Source organism: Mirounga angustirostris, unplaced genomic scaffold (assembly GCF_029215605.1).
Source record: "Mirounga angustirostris isolate CCGP_5_RB_7025 unplaced genomic scaffold, mMirAng1.0.hap1 SCAF_12, whole genome shotgun sequence".
Classification (NCBI taxonomy): Eukaryota; Metazoa; Chordata; class Mammalia; order Carnivora; family Phocidae; genus Mirounga; species Mirounga angustirostris.
In genome coordinates this window covers 33,285,078-33,301,627 of record NW_026991720.1, presented here as the reverse complement: position 1 = coordinate 33,301,627, position 16,550 = coordinate 33,285,078, and the positions used below count along the sequence as shown (strand labels likewise).

Genomic DNA, 16,550 nt, shown 5'->3' with positions numbered 1-16,550 from the left:
CAGTAATAGTTATACACAGGTTATTACAGAAATGAGAGAGGAAATCTTAGGGGAAGAGAGCATATCAGGGAAAACTTTAGGAAAGTGAGAAATGAGCTGATCTTAAAGGACTTGTAGCAGTAAATCTCATAAAAATGAAGGGAGGCAAGGAGCAATGGATGGATGGCATTCTAGGTAGAGGAGACAGCATAAGTCAAAAAAGGCAACTAGGAAAGAAACAGCATGGAATGTATAGGGAATGAAAATATTCTGATTCATGTAGCCCAGGGAGAGGCAAACTAAAGTCTGTGGCCAAGTCCAGCCTGCCATCTCTTTTTATATGGCCCATGATCTAAGAGTGTTCTTTTTTTTTTTTTTTTTTTTATTTGAGAGAGAGAGAATGAGAGACAGAGAGCATGAGAGGGAGGAGGGTCAGAGGGAGAAGCAGACTCCCCACCGAGCAGGGAGCCCGATGCGGGACTCGATCCGGGGACTCCAGGATCATGACCTGAGCCGAAGGCAGTCGCTTAACCAACTGAGCCACCCAGGCGCCCTGATCTAAGAGTGTTCTTAAAATCTAAACAAAATCTAAATATATTATTGCATACATTTCGCATTAAAATTATATGTAATTCAAGTTTCAGTGTACACAAAGTTTTATTGAAACACAGACATATTCATTTAGGTATGGTCTATACCTGCTTTCTTGCCATAATGCAGAGTTGAATAGTTGTGACAGAGACTGAATGTGGTACTCCCCTTGCTTCACAGTGTTATTTGGTATACTACAAATCACAGTGAAGCATTGTTTTGAGTGTCATGCATATCACCATATTGCAGCATGTTGTTTTATTATTATTACCAGTGCCTACCCATCATGTTAAAACAAAAAGAGAAAAGTGGACTTCAAATACAGGGCCATACTTTTAAGGCACAGTGGAATGTGGATTACTTTGTTACTGAGTTATATGGGAAAACATTGTGTTTATAATGCAATGACACTATAGCTATGCTAATTTAGTATAATATATGTTGATATTCCTAGATTAAGAACTTCTCACAATATTCTCACCTCATAGGAAAGTAACAGTCAGAAAAATTAGAAAACTTAAAATGGAATATCTCATCACAGCAAAATTCCTACACAAAAATGTAAAAATTGAAAATGAAGTTGCAACCAAATTAAACATCTGAGCAGCTCATTTGTTAGCCAGATATGGAAAGCCATTTGCCATATTTGATTGCAGCAACTGAAAAAATGTGTCCAGAGAAAATGCACTTGTTCAAAAATAAGAGCCTTTCCATGATAATGGTTGCTTGCAAAGTTGAGGGCATTAGAAGCAATATCAATAGCCAATTGAAAAAAAAGCAAATAATTTCAAATGGTTTTCTTTGATTTTTGATGACTCAAGAGTTAATCCTGAGTTTGAGGTGACTAAAGAATTAGCTTCTATGAACCATTTGCATTGGAACAGGTATAGATGACAATATTTTCAAAGAAGTTGGGAAAACACTAATTCAATACAACCTGAAGTGGAATCTGCTAAGATGTGTTACAACTGATAGTAGTAAAAATATATGTGAAGCAGAAAAGGCTTATTTGGATACATTTATAAATCTTATGAAACTGTGAAGTGCTTACTCACTGTAATATTCATCAGCAAGTACTTGGCAGAAAGTAGTTGAATCTACATGTGTCATTGATCAAATAGTATCAATGGTGAGATGCAATGACTTTCATACACCATTATTCCAATGAATTTTTGTCAGAAGTAGAAGCTGAATAACCTGACTTGTCCTACCATACAGAAGTTCAATGGCGTAACAGTGGTTAACATTTAATTGAAATATTTTGACCTCAGGGCCAATACTGAGGTATGTCTTATTAAAAAAATAAAAGAACCACCCTTAGCTATTATTATTGAACACTAAATGGTTTTGAAAATAAGCTTTTGATGCAGACTTGAATACATTTCCTAATTAATTTAAATTATAAGCAAATCAGCACTTATAGGTAAAACTCAGTGACAACTATTGTTATTTGAATCACAAGAAATGTCAAGCTTTTTTATATACTTCTATTTTGCCAAAAGTTAAAATAAGAAGTGAGATATTCAGTCCAATACAGATTCACAACAGATACATGTTCTGACCTCAAACTACATATAGTTCCAGATGTGTTTTTCAGACCTAAATTCAAGTGAGAAGGAAATTTCCGTATTTCAAAATCCATTTAATTCTGCAATTGAGGAGCTTCTACCTAACCTACAGTTAGAAGTGATTAATATGCAATATAATGGCATGTTAAAAAACAAATGTGGAAAATAATTTAGTGGAATCCATAAAGGCTTTCCAGACAATAATGATGCTTAATTAAAATTATATGCTCATGGACAGATATCAGCATTTGGCAATACTGTTCTATGTAAAAAGACATTTTCAAAATGAAACACAGGAAGTCTCATTACAGATCAATATTGACAGATAGATGTACTTTTATGACAAATTTTGATGGATAGAGAATACTAATTTTGAATCCCCAGTAAACAAATGTTATTCATAGGGAAAAATGCCATTATCCTCATAAGTGGATCTATAATTCAAAAAATAACTGTACTCAATTATTATCATTGTATTTTTAGTTTTGCCAATAAAAATTTGTGGAAATTTGTTTTCTCCCTTGTTACATACTTCTCTTCACAATATCTTCAGTTTTGCCTCTTGGCCCACAAAGGCTAAAATATGTACTATCTTGCTTTTTTCAGAAAAATTTTGCTGATTACATAGAGTACAAAACAATAATCAATGCAAGGCAAAAACTTAGATGGAGTGGCATATAAATAATAAATGCAAGATTCAAATGCATATCTGCCTGAACCCAAGGACCATGCTTTATATAGTTAAACTTCATTGTTTTACAAAAAAAAATAGGTAATCATAACAAACAAAAATTAAATCCATCTCATTCATACTCAATACCTTAGTGGTATTAAAATTTTCAGCCTATCATCCTATATCTGTCATAGTAATCAAAATAAAAAAGACAAGAAATAACAAGTATTAGCAAGGTTGTAGAGAAAAAGCAACCCTCCTGCACTATTTGTGGGAATGTAAATTGGTACAGCCACTGTGAAAAACAGTATGGAGGTTACTCAAAAAATTAATAATAGAAATACCATATGATGCAATAATTTCAATCTTTTTCTTTTCTATGCATACTCACACACACTAACCCACTCCCAAATTTTTATAAATTTTCATCTTAATGTATATCATCTTTTTATATCATAGTTTTTTAAAAAAATTTTGTTATGTTAATCACCATACATTACATCATTAGTTTTTGATGTAGTGTTCCATGATTCATTGTTTGTGCATAACACCCAGTGCTCCATGCAGAACGTGCCCTCTTTAATACCCATCACCAGGCTAACCCATCCTCCCACCCCCCTCCCCTCTAGAACCCTCAGTTTGTTTTTCAGAGTCCATCGTCTCTCATGGTTCGTCTCCCCCTCTGATTCCCCCCTTTCATTCTTCCCCTCCTATCTTCTTTTTTTTTTTCTTAACATATATTGCATTATTTGTTTCAGAGGTACAGATCTGAGATTCAACAGTCTTGCACAATTCACAGCACTCACCATAGCACATACCCTCCCCAATGTCTATCACCCAGCCACCCCATCCCTCCCACCCCCCCCACTCCAGCAACCCTCAGTTTGTTTCCTGAGATTAAGAATTCCTCATATCAGTGAGGTCATATGATACATGTCTTTCTCTGATTGACTTATTTCACTCAGCATAACACCCTTCAGTTCCATCTATGTCATTGCAAATGGCAAGATCTCATTCCTTTTGATGGCTGCATAATATTCCATTGTATATATATACACCACTTCTTCTTTATCCATTCATCTGTCGATGGACATCTTGGCTCTTTCCACAGTTTGGCTATTGTGGACATTGCTGCTATAAACTTCGGGGTGCACGTATTCCTTCGGGTCCCTACATTTGTATCTTTGGGGTAAATACCCAGCAGTGCAATTGCTGGGTCGTATGGTAGCTCTATTTTCAACTTTTTGAGGAACCTCCATACTGTTTTCCAGAGTGGCTGCACTAGCTTGCATTCCCACCAACAGTGTAGGAGGGTTCCCCTTCTCCGCATCCCCGCCAACATCTATCGTTTCCTGACTTGTTAATTTTAGCCATTCTGACTGGTGTGAGGTGGTATCTCATTGAGGTTTTGATTTGGATTTCCCTGATGCCGAGTGATGTTGAGCACTTTTTCATGTGTCTTTTGGCCATTTGGATGCCTTCTTTGGAAAAATGTCTGTTCATGTCTTCTGCCCATTTCTTGATTGGATCATTTGTTCTTTGGGTGTTGAGTTTGATAAGTTCTTTATAGATTTAGGATACTAGCCCTTTATCTGATATGTCATTTGCAAATATCTTCTCCCATTCTGTCGGTTGTCTTTTGGTTTTGTTGACTGTTTCTTTTGCTGTGCAAAAGCTTCTTATCTTGATGAAGTCCCAATAGTTCATTTTTGCCCTTGCTTCCTATATCATAGTTCTTAACATTATGCCTTGAACATTTTATGTCATTAAATATTATTTATTATTTGACAGCATTATAATTGTTGCATAGTATTTTATCATGCAGTAATTCATAGGTATTTAACCAGTGTCTTAATGCTAATCATTTAGTATGTTTCCATTTTTTTCTATTACAGATACTATTTGATTACTTTCTTAGTGCATAAATATGTTTGCATAAAGTTATTTCACTGATACAAAATCCTAGAAGAATAATTAGAGAATCAAACTACATGATTATTTAAAAGTTCTTTTTACTAATCACCAACAATAGCCCTTTTATTGACACCAAATTTGTATCAGTTTAAAATTCTACTACCAGCATTTAACCACATCCTTGTTAGTAATATGTACTATCTTTATAAAAGCCTTGCTTAAGAGGCAAAAAAAATTAGATATTACTATTTTGATTTTTATTTCTTATACTCCCTATTATGTTAAGGAATTTTTTAGCCATGTTTCTTTCTTTCTAAATTGACAATTAATGCCACTTACCCATTAGGTTATTTATTTGTAAAGCTATAATCCTTTATATATATGTTTAAATTTTTTCAGGAGAAGTTTTCAAATTTCCTTTCATTTTTATTAATGTAGTTTTGACCTTTAAATTTTAAAATTTTATGTTGTTAAACTTATTAGTCTTTTCCTTCATGTATTTTCCTTTGCTTTGGTGCTATACAAACATTTCTTCCCCCAAAGACAAGTAATTATTCCTAATTTCTGCTAGCTTCAATTTTTTTATTTAATTCTTTAATTTACTGAAAGTTCATTCTGATGAAAACTATTAAATGTCTGTTATTATTTTTTCCAAATAGTTAACCAAATATCCTATTACCATTTATTAAATGATATTGTCTTTATTTTATGGTTTGAATTGGTAGCTTTGCTGTATACTAAATTCTTTCACCTATTAAGACCTGTTTATGGATTGCTGATTCTACAGCTTTAATCTGCCCATTTCTGCATAAGTAATCCACTGAATAATTGAATTTTAGTATATGCAGCAATCCAGAAAAAAATCAGGAAACACAGAACCACTGCACATTACCATAATAAAAGTGATTTAATATAGGAATCAGGGCTTCCACAAGTGTGGAAGGTGCTGGAGGAGGGAAGGTCTGGAGACTGCAACCAAAGAATCACAGACTCAGTTACTAATGACTTCAGCCCAAAGACCTAGAACACAGTAGAGAAGTTAGAGCTTTGAGAGAAGTCTGAGAAGCCACATCTGGTTGTTAACAGCTATGAAATGGTTGCTCATAGTGAGTTCTATAAATCTGCCATATCAGGTCACCATGACCTCAAAGAGAAGCTTATGGGAAGATCTGCAAAGTCACTACATCTGGCCACCACACCTCCTTAGAATAATGACCTTTTCATCCTGCCTTCCAAATCTTACATGAGTACCTCGCGTGAGATCAGCACATCAGAAAAGGGGATTCTGGGAAATGCAATTCCTTAGACTCGGGAATAATGCAAAGTTGACAGCAAACAATGTAGCTGTGTATACACTATTGTTGATTCAGCTTCCAGCTCATCTCTTTTACCTACGTTAACTTCTGACCAAAAATAATAGTATGCTTCCGCCTAACCAAAGATATTCCTACTCTCTCACTAAAAGTGAAGACATAAAACCTTCAATTTGTCCATCTCTGGGTGAGGCTTGTTCCTTTGTAGTTATATTCTTTCCTTGATAAATCTGTAACTTAAATACCAAGCTATAGAGTTCACTATTATTAATTTATCTTATATAGAGAGGAATACGAAAGGGGAAAATGAAAAGAATATACAGAAAATAAGCATCACTGCTTTGGTTCTAAATTCTGCCATTGGTCATGGGATCCTAGGGGAACTTAGAGCTCCCTTCCTTAACTTCCCATTTCATCCTCTCTCTGCCCTCAGCAAACACCTCTGCTGACTGTATGTCTCTGACTGATGGGTGATCCAAACCTTTACTCCTGAAGTATGCCATTAGCAGGCCTGTGTTTTGGTTTCTGTAGTTTCCAATATTCTTTACCACAGGACAAGAGAATACAAAGTATAAAGTAAGAACAACAAGACAAGTTTCAAAGCCCGATGACCAAGGGTTAAGAGTTAATCAGAAAAAGAGAAATCATTTATGATAAAGAGAATTTGAAAAAGAACACAGAAGGGTTATGAGCCCAGGATCATGTATTTTAAAAAAGGAAACTCTACCTACTCTCAAGTAAGTTATAGAGCCAAACCTACAAAATTTCTAAGGCCTATCTCTACAGTTCTTCCACTAAATTTCATTGGTTTCTTTTGACTTCTTACATTCAGATAAAATTAACCTGTATTCAATAAATATTTCAGAAGCTTTAGCTTTTACTTCTAGAAAGTTACCCTAAAGAAATAATCCTGAATGCATATAAAAATAGGGTCACTGGGGCACCTGGGTGGCTCAGTCGGCTGAGTGGCCGATTCTTGATTTTGGCTCAGGTCGTGATCTCAAGGTCATGGCATTGAGCCCCGTGTCAGGCTCCACGGTCAGCAGGGAGTGTGCTTGAGATTCTCTCCCTCTCTCTCTACCTGCCCCTCCCCCTGCTTGTGCTCTCAATAAATAAATAAGTAAATAGCTTTTAACAAAATATGGTCATCACCATGGATAGCAGGGATTTTCTTTAGTTGTTGTTAAATAGGAAAAATGTCTAAAATGCCCATCAGAGAGAGACTGTTATATACATAGATATACATGGTATATCTATACAACAGACAATTATGGATCCATAGAAAACTATATTATAAAAAATTATTTAATGGTACAAATGTAATTTATATTTTATTAGTAAAAGTCACAAGTTAAAACTGTACTCAAACCATAATGATATTTTTGTTATCAAAATTTAGATAAATGTTCTGTGAGTCCTACAAGGGAACAAACACAGTCATGTCTCTTTTACTTTTTCATTTTAATAACCTGAACCTCAATCACTCTAATCGGAAAGAAGTTCAGGATTACACTTTTGAAAAACTACATCCTCCCTCCCTCCTACAGTTTGGCCTTCCACCTCCTCCTCACCACAAAATGTTTCCAAGAACCCTAGAAGACTATTTATTCTTAGAAGAACTTGCTTCCTAAAGCCAGTATAACAGATCAGTAGAAAGCACAATGACTCCACTACTGCCTCAGACCTTTTTTTATGCTGTAAAATGTTGCTATTGAAGAATACTTCAGCAAAAGTTTCGGCACTGTCTACTCTCCCATGGTGCCAGCAAAGGCCTGTACACAGGGTATGAAAAGACCCACAGATAGACGTTATTGCAAATGATATAAACACCCTAATTAAAAAGCAGAAATTGACAGATTGGATAAAAAAACAGTACTCATCTATATGCTGCCTATAAGAAACCCATTTTAAATGTAAAGACACAAAAAATTAAAAGGATGAAAAAGATATATATGATTCAAACTATAAGACATTGTGGAAAAGGCAAAACTATGGAGCTAGTAAAATGATCAGTGGCTGTCAGGGATTGGAGGCAGAAAGGAATGAATAGGTGAAACAGAGGATTTGGGGGGCAGTGAAATACTGAGCATGTATATCCCCCCATACATATGCTCGGTATGACATCATAATGATGGATACATGTCATTATATATTTGTACAAACCCATTGAATGTACAACACCAAGAGTGGACTATAATGTAAACTATGGATGTTGGGTATGACGATGTGTTTGTGTGGGCTCATTAATTGCAACAAATGCATCACTCTGGTGGGTGATGCTGATAATGGGGTAAGCTGTCCATATGTGGGGGTCAGAAAGTATATGGATAATCTCTGTACTCTCTCCTCATTTCTCCTGTGAACCTAAAACTGCTCTAAGAAATTAAGTCTCAACAATAAAAAAAGATATGCCATGCTAACACTAATCAGAAGAAGACTACAGTGACTATATTAGTAATAGTCCAAATAACATTCAAAGTAAAGAATATTACCATGAATAAAGAGGGTCATCTTACAATTACAAAAAGGTGAATTCATCAAAAAATATCTCAAATGTTTATGCACCTAATAACAGAGCTTCAAAGTATATGAAGCAAAAACAGAACTGAAAGCAGTAATAAGCAAATTCACAATTACAGACAAAGATTTCAACAAAACTCTCTCAGTAATCAAAAGAATAAGTCATGAAATCAGTAAGGATATAAAAAACATGAACAACATTATTAACCAACTTGAATTAACTGACAAATGAAAAGACAAATAAAACCCAAACAAGCATAAGAAAGGAAATGATAAAGAATAGAGCAGAAATTGATAAAAATTGAAAATAAAAAAACAATGGAGAAAATCACTAAAGCCAAATGCTAGATTTCTGAAAAGATGTATATAGTTGATAAACCTCTAACTAGATTGATCAAGAAAAAAAACAGAGAGGGAAAAGACACGATTTACTAAGTTACTAATTATCAGGAATATGTGGAAGAACATCATTACATTTCCTACACACATTAAAAAGATAATAAGAAAATATAAAAAAACAATATCATGCCACTAGTTTCTTTTTTTCTTTTTTCTTTTTTTTTTAAAGATTTTATTTATTTATCTGAGACAGAGAGAATGAGAGAGACAGAGAGCACATGAGAGGGGGGAGGGTCAGAGGGAGAAGAAGCAGGCTCCCTGCCGAGCAGGGAGCCCGATGCGGAACTGGATCCAGGGACTCCAGGATCATGACCTGAGCCGAAGGCAGTCGCTTAACCAACTGAGCCACCCAGGCGCCCTCATGCCACCAGTTTCAAAAACTTACATGAAATAAACAAATTCCTTAAAAGACACACTCAAATCTGACTCAAGAAAAAAATGTAACCAGAATAGCCTCACATCTATTAATTAAATTTATAGTTTAACAGAACTTTCCACAAAGAAAACTCCTGGCCCCAAAGTCTTTACCATTAAACTGTACAAACATTTAAGAAAAAAATACCAATTCTACACAAACTCTCCCAAAACAGTTTAAGACAATGGAATACTTCCGAACTCATCTCTGAGGCCTGCATTACCCTAAATCCAAAATCCAGACAGTGTAAGAAAAGATAACTACACACCAATATCCCACATAAACATAGCTGCAAAATCTTAAGAAAATTTAGCAAATCAAATTCAATGCTATATAAAAAGGATAACACATCATGAATACATTGGGGTTTATCAAGGGACTGCAAGGCAGGCTAAACATTTGAAAATCAGTCAATGTAATTCATATTTAAAAATCTAAAAACTCTTATGATCCTGTCTCAGTAGGTGCAGAAAAACCAACCGACAAACAAAATTCAAATCAAAATTCAATATCCATTCATGATAGAAAGAATACCTCTCGGTAATCTAGGTATAGAAAGGAACTTCCTTAACTTAATAGGCACATCTATTTAAGAAAAAAAAAATAGCTAACATCACACAATGGTAAAGGACTAGCTCTTTCCTTCCCCCTAAGATGGGAACAAAACAAGGATATCTGCCCTCATCACTTCTATTCAGCACCATACTGAAGGTTCTAGATTGCCTGCATAGAAAATACCAAAGAATCTACAAAAAAGCTACTAGAACTAATAAATGAGTTGAACAAGCAGGCAGGCTATAAGGTCAATGTACAAATGTATCAATCATATTTTATACTCTATTAATGAAAAGTTAGAAGTTGAAATTTTAAAACAGCACTATTTATACTTAAGACACTAAATAACATGAATTCTTAGGCATGTAACTAGCAAAATATGTTTAAGATCTAAGAGATAAAAACTACAAAACACTGATGAAAAAAATAAAAGAAGAGCTAAATACCTGGAAAGATACACTGTTTTCATGGATTATATGACTCAATATTATTAAGAAGTCAATTCTCCCCAGATTGACAAATTTAATGCAATTCCAATCAAAATCCCAGCAGGTTTTTTAGTTTTTAAAATTATATGGAAAGGCAAAGGAACTAAAATAAGCAAACAATTTTGAAAAAGAAGAACAAAATTGGAGAACTTATATCACCTGATGGCAAGATCCATAAAACCAGACAATGCAATATTGGTGAGCAAACAGATTTGTAGGACAATGAAAGAGAATCAGACTCCAGAAATAAACCTACACTCCCATGTACAATTGATTTTCAAAAAAGATGCAAGTGCAATTCAATGCAGAAACAATTGGTGCCAAAACCATTTGATATCCATATGCAGAGAGAGAGGGAGAAACAAAGGAAGAAAGGAAGGAAGGAGAAGCTATACCTCAGGTAACAAAAATGAAATCAAAATGAATCAGTATCTAAATGTGAAATCTAAAGCTAAAACACTTCTAGAAATAAGCACAGGAGAAAATCTGTGTGACTTTGAGTTAGGCAAATATTTTTTTAGCTGTGGCACCAAAGCCATAATTCATAAAAGAAAAATTGATAATTTGGACTTCAACAGAACTAAATTCTGCTTTTCGGGAAGGCAAGCCACAGAGTGGGAGAAAGTATTTGCAAATCACATATCTGATAAGGGCTTATACCAAGGTTATACCTCAAAACTCAGTAAGAAAATGAACCCAACACAAAATGGGAAAAATTTTCAAGTTGACACTTCACCAAAGAAGATATTCATATGACAAATAATTACATGATAAAGGCTTAACATCATCATTTATGAGGGAAATACATATTAAAACCATAATAAAATACTATCACATGCCTATTACAGTGGCTGAAGTCAAAGGCACTGACAAGAAATTTCTTTGGCATCAGCCATAGCAACTTCTTTCTAGATATGTCTCCTGAGGCAAGGGAAACAAAAGCAAAAATAAACTATTGGGACTACATCAAAATAAAATGCTTCTGCACAGCAAAGGAAACAATCAACAAAACTAAAAGGCAACCTATGGAATGGCGGGAGATATTTGTAAATGACATATTTGATAAAGGGTTAGTATCCAAAATCTATAAAGAACTTATAAAACTCAACACCCCCAAAATAAATAATCCAATTAAAAAATGAGCAGGAGACATGAATAGACATTTTTCCAAAGAAGACATACAGATGGCCAACAGATACATGAAAAGATGCTCAATATCACTCATCATCAGGGAAATAGAAACCAAAACTACAATGAGATACCACCTCACACCTATGAAATTTTAGAATGGCTAAAATCAACAACACAAGAAATAAGTGTTGATGAGGATAAGGAGAAAGGGGAACCCTCTTGCACTCTTGGTAGAAATACAAACTGGCACAGCCACTCTGAAAAACAGTATGGAGGCTCCTCATAAAGCTAAAAATAGAACTACTCTACAATTCAGCAATTACACTACTAGGTATTTACCTAAAGAATACATGCACCCCGATGTTTATAGCAGCATTATCTACAATAGCCAAATTATGGAAACAGCCCAAGTGTCCATAGATTGATGAATGGATAAAGAAGAAGTGGTATATATATACAATGGAATATTACTCAGTCATAAAAAAGAATGAAATCTTGCCATTTGCAATGACATGGATAGAACTAGAGAGTATTATACTAAGCGAAATAAGTCAAAGACAAATACCATATGGTTTCACTCCTATATAGAATTTAAGAAACAATACAAACAAAGCAAAGGGAAAAAATAAGAGAGACAGAGGCAAACCATGAAATAGACTCTTAACTATAGAGAACAAGCTGATGGTTACCAGAAAGGAGGTGGGTGGGGGGATGGGTGAAATAGGTGATAGGAATTAAGGAATGCACTTGTCATGAGCACGGGGTGTTGTACTGAAGTGTGGAATCACTATGCTGTACACCTAAAACAAATATTACACTGTATGTTAACTAACTGGAATTTAAATAAGAACTTAAAAAAAAAAAACCCACAAAGGCACTGACAATAAATACCAAGTGCTGATGATCGTATTGAGCAACCAAAACTCTCATATATGGCTGGTGGGACTGCAAAATGTCATAGCTTCTTTGGAAAACAGTTTAACAGTACTTAGAAAGTTAAGTATTCCCTTATAATACAATTCAGCACTCCCACTTCAAGGATGAAAGTCTTACTTACATAAAAATATGCATACAAAAGTTTATAACAGCTTTATTTGCAATTTCTCAAAACTGGAACTCCCCAAATATCCTTTCACTGGTGATTGGATAAACAGTGGTATATCTGTACAACACGATACTATTTGGGAGTAAAAATGATTACACACAACACAGACAAACCTCAACTGCATTATGTGAAGTAAGAAGAAGCCAGACTTAAAAAGATGCATACTGGATGATCTAATTTATATGAAATTCTGAAAAAATTGAAACTACAGGTATAGAAAACAGGTCAATGGTTGCCATGAGTTTGAGGTAGGACAAGGAGTTGGTTACAAAGGGACAAGAGGAGTATTTTGGGGTGCTGGAACTGTTAGATATCTTTATGATGGTGGTAGTCACACAAAAAAAATACACCAAAAAATACAAAACTGTGTATTTGTCAAAACCCACAAACTATACACTACAATGGGTAAATTTTATTGTATGTAAAGTGAATCTTAATAAAAAACTGGAGAAAAATTAAAAGGCCGTCAATAAGCAATAACATAATTATTTAACATATAAATTATCACATCTTATAACTCATGAGTTATAAATTTTAAAATGGTAGATTTTAATTTTGGATTTAATAATGGATTAAAATTTCACTATTTTGCATTTTAATTTGTTATAATATGGCAAGCTATCTGAATCATCCCTCTGCTGAAACTGTTAGGTAAAAGTTAGACATGAGGAGTGGAAGGAACTCCCCAAGGCAGAGTCCCAAGGCCTTGAAGGGGAATGATAGGGATGGTAGGATGGTGATAAATAAGCTACACTTTAAAAGCCTGGAAGTACAACATCCTGACCTTGTGGCTTCCAAGACCTCTGGGTTGGCTGATCAAGAGCCACAGGCATGGGGCATGCTCTGGTCTCTTCCACCTCTGCCCCAGGGTAACACTTAGACTCAGTATAATGCATTTGCATTGTGGTTACAGTCCCCCCACGAAGGTTGCCATGACAGTTCTGGTACAAACCTTGTAGGGTCAAAAACTTCCTCTCCCAACCTGTGGGAGGAGTCCCCCAAATGATTGGAAGCGCCCTCCATTAGAGACCACCTCACTGTATGTCACAGCTCCTGCCAGCCCAGAGACAATATCCAATCTCAAAACAACCCAGGGCCAGTTCCACCTTGTGGAATCTGCCTGCTCTCTCACCTGGAGAGCGTACTTTCACTTTAATAAACTGCTTTGTGCTTGCTGCTTTCCTTCTGGCGTCTTTATTCTGAGCTCTGGTCCTCACGTAAATCTTTTTGTGGGGAATCCCAGGACTGAGACCTCTATTCACACAATGCAGACTCTCTCACCAGTAACAAAACCAGTTAATAATCCTAAATAAATACATATTCTTAAGAAGCATTAATGAACTGGTAAAATTAAAAGGGAGTCTCAGCACTGAGTAAAAGCTGGGATCCAGATAGGAAAGTAGAGTTCTAGAGCCTACTTTCATTGCTATGGCATTTGGCAATTAGGTTGCATTCGATATAAAATTTTTAGCCTCGTGGGGTGAAAGAAACAAAAAGCAAAAAGCCCAGAGCTGTTTATAAGAGATAACTTTGAAACCTAAAGATTCAGAATATTTGGAAGTAAAATGATTTTTACAAAACAATATATACTAGTTAAAAATCTAAGCAAAAGGAAGGTAGTAAGGTACTAATGTCACTCTAAATAAATATAATAGCAAATGCATTAAAAAAGATTAAAATGGTCACCAGAAAATGTTAATAGATTCAATGACTCAAAAAGTTATAATAGTTTTAAACCTGTATGCACCTACCATCAAAGCCCCAAAATAGGCAATCAAAAATTTGAGGAAAAAACAGGAAAAATAAATCACAATAATAATGGGGGAGTTTAATATATTGCTCTCACAGCTAAAGGAACAGCTGATGAAATAAAATTAACATGATATTGGTGATTTGAAAAACATAATTAATAAAAGTCAATCAATGGACATATATAGAACACTATACCCACCAACTGTGAACTTAAAAAGTTTTTGAAGCATACACAAAACATATTGTATAACAGACCATATTCTGGTTCAAAAGTAGTCTCAAAAAAGTTCAAAGAACTGAGGCATGTGGGTCATTTTCTTTGTATATGGTGAAATTTTGTTAAAAATCAAAACAAAAAGATAACTAGAAAAAAATGTTTGAAAGAAAATCGCCTCTAAATAACCCATGAGTCAGATGAAATCATAACTATTATAAAATATTTAGAAAAAATGATAATGAAAGCGCTACACATCAAAACTTATTTGACAAGACTAAATTAGTACTTAAGTTTCCATTTCTAGGATATTAGAAAAGAACAAAAGTTCAGAATGAATGCTAAACAATCATCTAAAAAGAGATAAACTAAAAGTAAATAAAGAGAGCAGCATAAATTATTTTTTAAAAAACCAGAGAAAAATATATATGAGAGAGAATCAAAAGAACCAAATTATGGCTCTTTGTGAAGATTAATAAAATTGATAAACCTCTGATGAGCCTGATAAAAGTAAGCAAAAGCAGAAGTAGTCAATATTAGGAATACTAGGAATAAAAACGAGGTATAGCTGCACTGTTGTGGATATAAAAAAAGGTAAGATATTAAAAACAACTTTATTCCAATAAATTGGAAATTTAAATAAAACTGACAAATTCCTAAGACAATGTATCTTAAAACTAACCGAAAAAGAAATAGAAAATCCAGATTGCTCTAAAAATGGTTAAGGAAATTACATCATTTTTTGCAAAATTCTTCCCAAAATGAAAACACAAGATAAAGGTGGCTTCAGCACTGAATTCTAACTAAACATTGAGGGAACAAATATTTGCATTATTACATAAATTCTTCCAAAGGATATTAAAATAAGAAATACTCTCTAACTCATTTTATGATGCCAGTATAACATTGATGTTAAAATCTGAGGATAGAATGGGAAAGACAATGATGGGTCAATTCACTCATAAACTTACATGCAAAAATCCCAATCCAAATATTAGCTAAGTAAATCCTGCAATGTATTAATATTACATCATGACCAAGTTGGTTTATCTCAGACATGCAAAGTTGATTTACAATAGAAAATCAGTTCATGTAAGCCACCCAATTACAAAACCATGTACTTGTCTCAATAAATACAGTAAAATAATTTCATAAAATTCATCATGGGTTCATTATTAAACAGAACAAAACAAAAACTTCTTAACAATTTTGGGATAAAAGAGAATGTCGTCATTCAGATGAAAAGCTCTACAAAGCTTTCCCTTAGAGACCAGGAACAAATACTATTCATATTTTTATTTAACATTGTACTGAAGGTCCCAGCCAAAGCATTTAAGTATTAGAAGAAATAAAAGATATAAAAAAATGGACGAAGAAATAAAACTCTCAGCATATGCTGATGTCATATAAAACTCAAAAGAACTTACAGATAAATCATCAGAATCTTTAAACAAAGATTACTGGATGCAAAATCAATATAAAAAAATTAACTCCATTTTTATCCAGCAACAAACATTTAGAAATTAAATTTAAAAGATATCACAGAGAATATAAAAAGTAAGGTCTCAAGGAATAAATCCAACAATAAATGTATATAAAACTTTTTTGATAGAAATTAAAGAGGACATATACAATAAAAAGATGCCATATATACTATGCTAACAGATTGGAAGGTACATTCACACAGAGCCCAAAGCAGTGCTGTTCCTACCAGCCAGATTGGGAAAAATTCATCATTCACAGACCATTTGGTAGAGTGCTCAGGAAAATGTAGCCTCAATAGTGGAAAATAATTAGCCCTTACTGATCACTGCCATGTACCTACCTAACCAATCATAAAAGTAAGACCCTAAACCGTCTTATGATCTCATCTTTTATCTATACATGAAATTCATCTTCAGCTCCTTCTTTATCCTTTTCCCAAAGTACAATG

At 34.2% G+C, this 16,550-nt stretch overlaps 2 long non-coding RNA genes across 2 annotated transcripts in view; one reads left to right on the top strand and one right to left on the bottom strand.

The window, feature by feature from the left end:
• LOC129045470 (uncharacterized) overlaps nt 1-16,550 on the bottom strand; it is a 196,556-nt gene that overhangs the window by 23,983 nt on the left and 156,023 nt on the right. The gene's annotated exons all lie outside the window — the stretch shown is intronic.
• Nucleotides 1-16,550, top strand: part of LOC123835369 (uncharacterized) — a 68,167-nt gene that overhangs the window by 12,256 nt on the left and 39,361 nt on the right. The window lies entirely within an intron of this gene.